General features: G+C 45.7%; 1 pseudogene; it reads right to left on the minus strand.

The window, feature by feature from the left end:
- Positions 1-3,818: 3,818 nt before the first annotated feature.
- LOC105483606 (syntenin-1-like) lies at positions 3,819-6,209 on the minus strand (annotated as a pseudogene).
- Between the last annotated feature and the right edge of the window lie 907 nt (positions 6,210-7,116).

Genomic DNA, 7,116 nt, shown 5'->3' on the forward strand with positions numbered 1-7,116 from the left:
AAGCATTGTTAAAGGGAGGATTTTCAGACGAAGGCACAGGGAGTGAGGCTATATTCTTTCTCTCTTACTTAGAATAAAAGGAGTCATTATGTAAGATGCATCTGTGTCTAGTATGATTCCTGAAAGGTCAACGTGTTCTTTCAGTTGAAACCAGTACGTGGGTGCCACCTACAGGATTTGTAGAAAACAGATGCTCAGCATTTTCCTATCATACGCTTGACTTTCAGCACAAAGGTATTAGACATTCATTTAAGGCCATCTGAACTTACTATTATTAATATTCAAAGGGGGCTGATAACTAGTGGTTTTGCTGAGGAAAAATGTGTAGCCTAAGAGACCTAGGAGTGACAGAGAAGGCTGTGTTCCTCTGGGATGTGACATCAGGACCATCTTTTCGTTTTTTTTGAGACGGAGTTTTGCTCTTGTTGTCCAGGTTGGAGTGCAATTGTGTGATCTCCTGCTCACTGAAATCTCTGGCTCACTGCAACCTCCGCCTCCTGCGTTCAAGTGATTCTCCTGCCTCAGCCTCCAGAGCAGCTGGGATTACAGGCCACCACACGCAGCTCATTTTGTATTTTGTATTTTTTTTTTTTTTTTGAGACGGAGTCTCGCTCTGTCGCCCAGGCTGGAGTGCAGTGGCCGGATCTCAGCTCACTGCAAGCTCCGCCTCCCGGGTTCACGCCATTCTCCTGCCTCAGCCTCCCGAGTAGCTGGGACTACAGGCGCCTGCCACCTCGCCCGGCTAAGTTTTTTTTTTTTTTTGTATTTTTAGTAGAGACGGGGTTTCACTGTGTTAGCCAGGATGGTCTCGATCTCCTGACCTCATGATCCGCCCGTCTCGGCCTCCCAAAGTGCTGGGATTACAGGCTTGAGCCACTGCGCCCGGCTAATTTTGTATTTTTAGTAGAGACGGGGTTTTTCCACGTTGGTAAGGGTGGTCTCAAACTCCCAACCTCAGGTGATCCGCCCGCTTCGGCCTCCCAAAGTGCTGGGATTACAGGTGTGAGCCACCACGCCCAGCTGGACCATCTTAACAAAACCTCTTCCCTTCTTCCCTATAACGCCCATCATTTACCAAGGCTTTGCTCCTTTGGCTTTTAATTTCTTCTTTAAAACACTGTCATTTAGTGAAATACAATTACTAGGAAGTATTTCACTTGAGAGAGACAGAATGGGATGGGCACAGTGGCTCACGCCTGTAATTCCAGCTCTTTGGGAGGCTGAGGCAGGTGGATCACTTGAGGTCAGGAGTTTGAGACCAGCATGACTAACATGGTGAAACCCTGTCTTAACTAAAAATACAAAAATTAGCTGGGCGTGGTAATGCATGCTTGTAGTACCCAGCTACTTGGGAGGCTAAGGCAGGAGAATCACTTGAACCCAGGAGTCAGAGGTTGCAGTAAACTGAGATGGTGCCACTATACCCCAGCCTGGACAACACGCAAGACTATAAAAAAAAAAAAAAAAAAAGAGAGAGAGAGAGACAGAATGGAGTTATGAGAACAGTGCAGAGTTTTGACTTCAGTACAGATGTAGGTCCAAATCCTGATGATGATGACATTTAATACATGACCACTGCCCTCAGTGTCTTCATCTGCAATGAGACACTAACACTGTTTACCTTGTAGGGTAGTACTGAGGACTGAAGACACACAAGGTTCTAGTGTCAAGTCTGGAAGTGCTGTAGGGCTAACGGTAATGATTTTTATAGGGTTTCACCTCTGAGGGGAATTGATGCCTCTAATCATGGGGCATCTGTAGGTGCCTGAAACCTCTCCTGGAATACCAACTGGGCTTGGGAGCAGCATGGCAAGCACTGAACCTCAAACGTTTCTTCATTATTCTGTTTCATGTGAGCTTTCCTTGTCTGCTGTAACCTATTTGTGCCTCTCTGATGGTGTTGGCCAGATTCTGGCTTGTAGAATATGATAATTTGTGTATGTCTAATCTCCACTTTTAGATCATAAATTCACGATAGACAGAGACTGGATTCACACCTTTCAAATCTCCCCAGCATCTAGCATCTCCCTTGCCCATAAAAGGCACTTAAAATGAACTTATTTATTTATTTATTTATTTATTTATTTATTTATTTATTTATTTAGAGACAGAGTCTTGATCTGTCGCCCAGGCTGGAGTGCAGTGCCCTGATCTTGCCTCACTGCAAACTTCACCTCCTGGGTTCAAGCGATTCTCCTGTCTCAGCCTCTCGAGTAGCTGGAATTACAGACGCGCACCACACACCCATCTAATTTTTATATTTTTAGTAGAGATGGGGTTTCACCATGTTGGCAGGCTGGTCTTAAACTCCTGACCTCAGGTGATCTGCCTGATTCGGCCACCCAAAATGTTGGGATTACAGGTGTGAGCCACCATGCCCGGCCTTAAAATGAGCTTATTAAGTGAATGCCTGAAGTCTGGAAAGATGGTATAATGGGACATATTGGGGAAAAAGTATTATTATATTTATTTATTTATTTATTTTTGAGACTGAGCCTCGCTCTGTCGCCCAGGCTGGAATGCAGGGGCTTAATCTCGGCTCACTGCAAGCTCTGCCTCCCAGGTTCACTCCATTCTCCCGCCTCAGCCTCCCGAGTAGCTGGGACTACAGGCACCTGCCACCATGTCTGGCTAATTTTTTGTATTTTTAGTAGAGATGGGGTTTCACCGTGTTAGCCGGGATGGTTTCGATCTCCTGACCTCGTGATCCGCCGGCCTCGGCCTCCCAAAGTGCTGGGATTACAGGCATGAGCCACGGCACCTGGCAAAAATTATTTATAAAATAATTCTTTTCAAAAAATTTTATGTATACATATTTAATTAAAATAGAATAGGCATAAACCAAAAAGAAGAAAAAAATCGGAATAAAGTGTCACTACCATTTTGTTTGCAAAAGGAATCAGGAAATGAAACAAATTACCAAAAAAATATTCTAAATTCATCCCAAAGTAGCTAGGTTACATAATCTTAAGAGTCAAATGCCAAAATTAAGTATTATACCACTTAATCCACAAATGACCAAAAGGGGAGTCAAAAGTTTATCCTGGTTTAGGGTAATAATTTTTACATTAAATATATAGCGATTCGCTTCTCACAAAGTAGTACTGGCAACTTTTTTTTTTTGTTTTTTTGAGACGGAGTCTCACTCTGTTGCCCAGGCTGGAGTTCAGTGATGTGATCTTGGCTCACTGCAACCTCCACATCCTGAGTTCAAGTGATTCTCCTGCCTCAACCTCCCGAGTAGCTGGGATTACAGGCACGCAGCACCACGCCTGGCTAATTTTTGTATTTTTAGTACAGATGGTCTCGAACTCCTGACCTCAGGTGATCCCCCTGCTTCGGCCTCCCAAAATGCTGGGATTACAGGCATGAGCCACTGCACCCGGCCTCAAAGGCAATCATTCTAAATGTACTATGGTAGCATGTTAAAAATGGAAATATGTTATAGAACTAAAGTAATATGAACAGCACTACTCATTACCTAGGAGAAAGGTGACTGGTTCTCACGCAAAGCTAAGCCTGTATCAGTCATCCTAATCACAATGATTTATAAAAGCATCAGGTTTCCAGTAGAGAAACTATTTTAGGACTGTCAGTAATCTCTTGAAAATTTCACATCTATTAAACCAGGATAAGGCTACAACTATTTTGAAATCTGAACAAGGTATCAGATGAAACAGTAAGATTCCCAGCCATAATGTAAGATAGAAAGGTCCTCATGCAGCATATGCTTGCTGGCTCCAGGAAAGCTTCATGTGCATAATACAGAAGTTGCCAAACAAGGAAACTGGAGCTACATTTCCATGGTGCCATGAATTTTAAACCTCAGAAATGGCGTGATCCATTAGGCTTTTCGTAATGCTTGGTGCCATCCGCTTAATAATATGTTCATGGCCCAGTGCGGTGGCTTATGCCTGTAATCACAGCACTTTGAGAGGCTGAGGTGGGCAGATCACGAGGTCAGGAGTTCGAGAGCAGCCTAGGCAATATGGCGAACCCCCGTTTCTACCAAAAATACAAAAATTAGTCGGTTGTGGTGGCAGGTGCCTGTAATCTCAGCTACTTGGTGGGCTGAGGCAGAAGAATCGCTTGAACCTGGGAGATGGAGGTTGCAGTGAGCCAAGATTGCACCATTGTACTCCAGCCTGGGTGACAGAGTGGGGCTCTGCCAATAAATAATAAATAAATAAATAAATAAATAAATAAATAAATAGTTCAAAGATAAAAGGAGGCATGACTGTAGTAGTAACTACAGTCTCATATGTTGACAGTATGTCTGCAGTTTGAGAATTCTTCAATCCAATGACATTCTGTCCGTTGATTTCACAGATGTTATGTTCTGTGAGAAGACCATTTCTAGCCGCAGAGCTATTTTTCACTGTGGATGTTATTTTTCCTTTTTTTCTTTTTTTTTTTTTTTTTTGAGACGGAGTCTCACGCTGTTGCCCAGGCTGGAGTGCAGTGGCGCGATCTCGGCTCACTGCAAGCTCTGCCTCCCAGGTTCCCGCCATTCTCCTGCCTCAGCCTCCTGAGTAGCTGGGACTACAGGCGCCCGCCACCGCGCCCGGCTAATTTTTTGTATTTTTAGTAGAGACGGGGTTTCACTGTGGTCTCGATCTCCTGACCTTGTGATCCGCCCGCCTCGGCCTCCCAAAGTGCTGGGATTACAGGCTTGAGCCACCGCGCCCGGCCTATTTTTCCTTTTTTTCTTTCTTTTTGAGACGGAGTCTTGCTCTTTTCACCCAGGCAGGAGTGCAATGGTGAGATCTTGGCTCACTGCAACCTCTACCTCTCAGGTTCAAGCGATTCTCCTGCCTCAGCCTCCCAAGTAGCCAGGCGCCCGCCACCATGCTCAGCTAATTTTTTTTTTTTTTTGAGACGCAGTCTCACTCTGTTGCCCAGGCTGGAGTGCAGTGCAGTGGCCTGATCTCCAGTCACTGCAAACTCCGCCTTCCGGGTTTAAGCGATTCTCCTGCCTCAGCCTCCTGAGTAGCTGAGATTACAGGCTCCCGCCACCATGCCCGGCTAATTTTTGTATTTTTAGTAGAGACGGGGGTTTCACCATGTTGGTCAGGCTGGTCTTGAACTCCCGACCTCGTGATCCACCCGCCTTGGCCTCCCAAAGTGCTGGGATTACAGGCGTGAGCAACCACGCCCAGCCTATTTTTCCGTTTTTAAGGTAAAACCAACATGTACAGTGCTATCCTTATGCATGGTAATCTTCCGTTCAAAGGGCCTGTCACGAATTGTCATGTCGTGGTAATCTCTCCAAAAGCCTGTTTGAGCACCTTGTGCGCTTTATTAGAGCTCCACCCTGCAGTTTTCACCACTGATCTGGAATACTTGGTCCCCAAATCTCAGACCAACCAATGAGGCTGGAGAATTAGCCTGGATTAGCTGAACAAATATATCATTATCTATTGATTTGAGCCGGAGTCCAATTTTTCCATCTTGATCCTTACACAGAATGACTTCGCGAATCCCTTGCTTAATTTCTGCTCTCCGAATTCCAGCATCATTATCAGTTACAGGAACCACCATACACATCATACCGGAAGGTCTTGCTACCAACTGCCTCTGAATTGATGCACCAGAAACCACGGCCACATTTGCACGTATTTCTTCTTCATTTCAAGTCAGACCCATCCATGTATTGAGAGAGCTCCGGATATAGTTTGGGATAGAGATTTCCATCTTGAGAGATAGGAGCAGCAGCTTCTGACAAAATTGCTGGGTTGGCAGGGTTTGCAGAAAAAGCAGTTTGAGCCTGAATTACATTGTCTACCTTCAAGTCTTCAAGAGATGGATAGAGGGACATTTTTGCAGGATTCTTGTAGCCCACAAGGACCCGCTCGCCGCCGCCGCCGCCTCCAGTCACTGGCACCGACTTCTGAGGCCCGAGGGTTAGAGAGTGGCGCGCGCCCGAGGACCGTTCCCGAGGCGCGTCACGGCGCCGCCTAAAAGAATTCTTCATAGCTGGAAATATTTTACGTATTTTTGGTAACTGTTCTAAGGGGTGGCTTCTTGGGAAGGGCTGTTGAAGCTGCAAGGATTTCTCTGGGCAATTGCACGCCATCTCCTCCTATGTAAGCATAACTTTGAATTCCTTCGGGCTTCCATTCAGAATGTTGTCCCAAGTCCCTGTATACCAGTTTTGGAGCTAGCCAGGCAACCAAGCTAAACCTCCGGATTTTCCCCAGGAGTGGCTGACTCTGCTGTTCTTTCTACCTATACCAGAGCGCCCTCTGCTGGACATACCCAGAAGTAATTCTCAACACTCCATGTTTGGAATTGGCCCTCTCTCCCTCACTCGCTAGGAAAGATGACCCCTTTTCCTAGAGTGGGAGAAAGGCGAGTATTTCACTTCCTCTTATTTTCCCTCATCCCTCATCCCTCATCTCTCTCTTCCACCAAGACGGAGCTCTTCCCATGAAGCGAACATTTCTGTTCGTGAGGTGGCTCTGAGCAAGGGTGAGACGCTCAGTTTTGTCCTGTTGCTGAGCCCAGCTCCCAGGTGACCTTGCTCAGGGTGAAGTGACACCGTGCGGACAATTGGGCCCTTGGGAAGGGCACCTAGAAACTCTAACTTATTTGCATTGGGATGGAATCGTTACGAAGAATGAGGTTAGAGCCCAGAATGTACAGAATGTACTGAAACTACCTTTCAGTTTTTTAGCAGCCAGCCCGAGGAGGACGGTGCGGTCAGACAGGACAGTGTGGCAAAGAACAGTGACAGTCCCTCAGCATGTGTTGATGAACCGCAAAGCTGTCCTAATGTGCACTGAGACGTCAGGTTCACTCATTAGCAAGAGTTACATATCACATCCTGGCTTTACAGTGGTTGTGAGTTAAACAACTGACATATCTCTTTTGAACAATTGAACGGGCAAAGATCAAACCTGCAAATGCCAAGACTCTACGGTTCGTGGTGTGTAGCTAAAAATAAACTGGTTGCTAAGGGGAAGTACAACTACTCCTGGGTCTGAAACCAAAGATAATTTCTACTGTCTAGTAGAAGACATCTTTTTGTGCAGTGACCAACGTCTTCTACAGCATTCTTATGATAAATATGAATGCCATGTGGTTCTTTTAACATTTCCTTGTTGTAGACTGAAA

Source organism: Macaca nemestrina, chromosome 8, assembly GCF_043159975.1.
Source record: "Macaca nemestrina isolate mMacNem1 chromosome 8, mMacNem.hap1, whole genome shotgun sequence".
Lineage (NCBI taxonomy): Eukaryota > Metazoa > Chordata > Mammalia > Primates > Cercopithecidae > Macaca > Macaca nemestrina.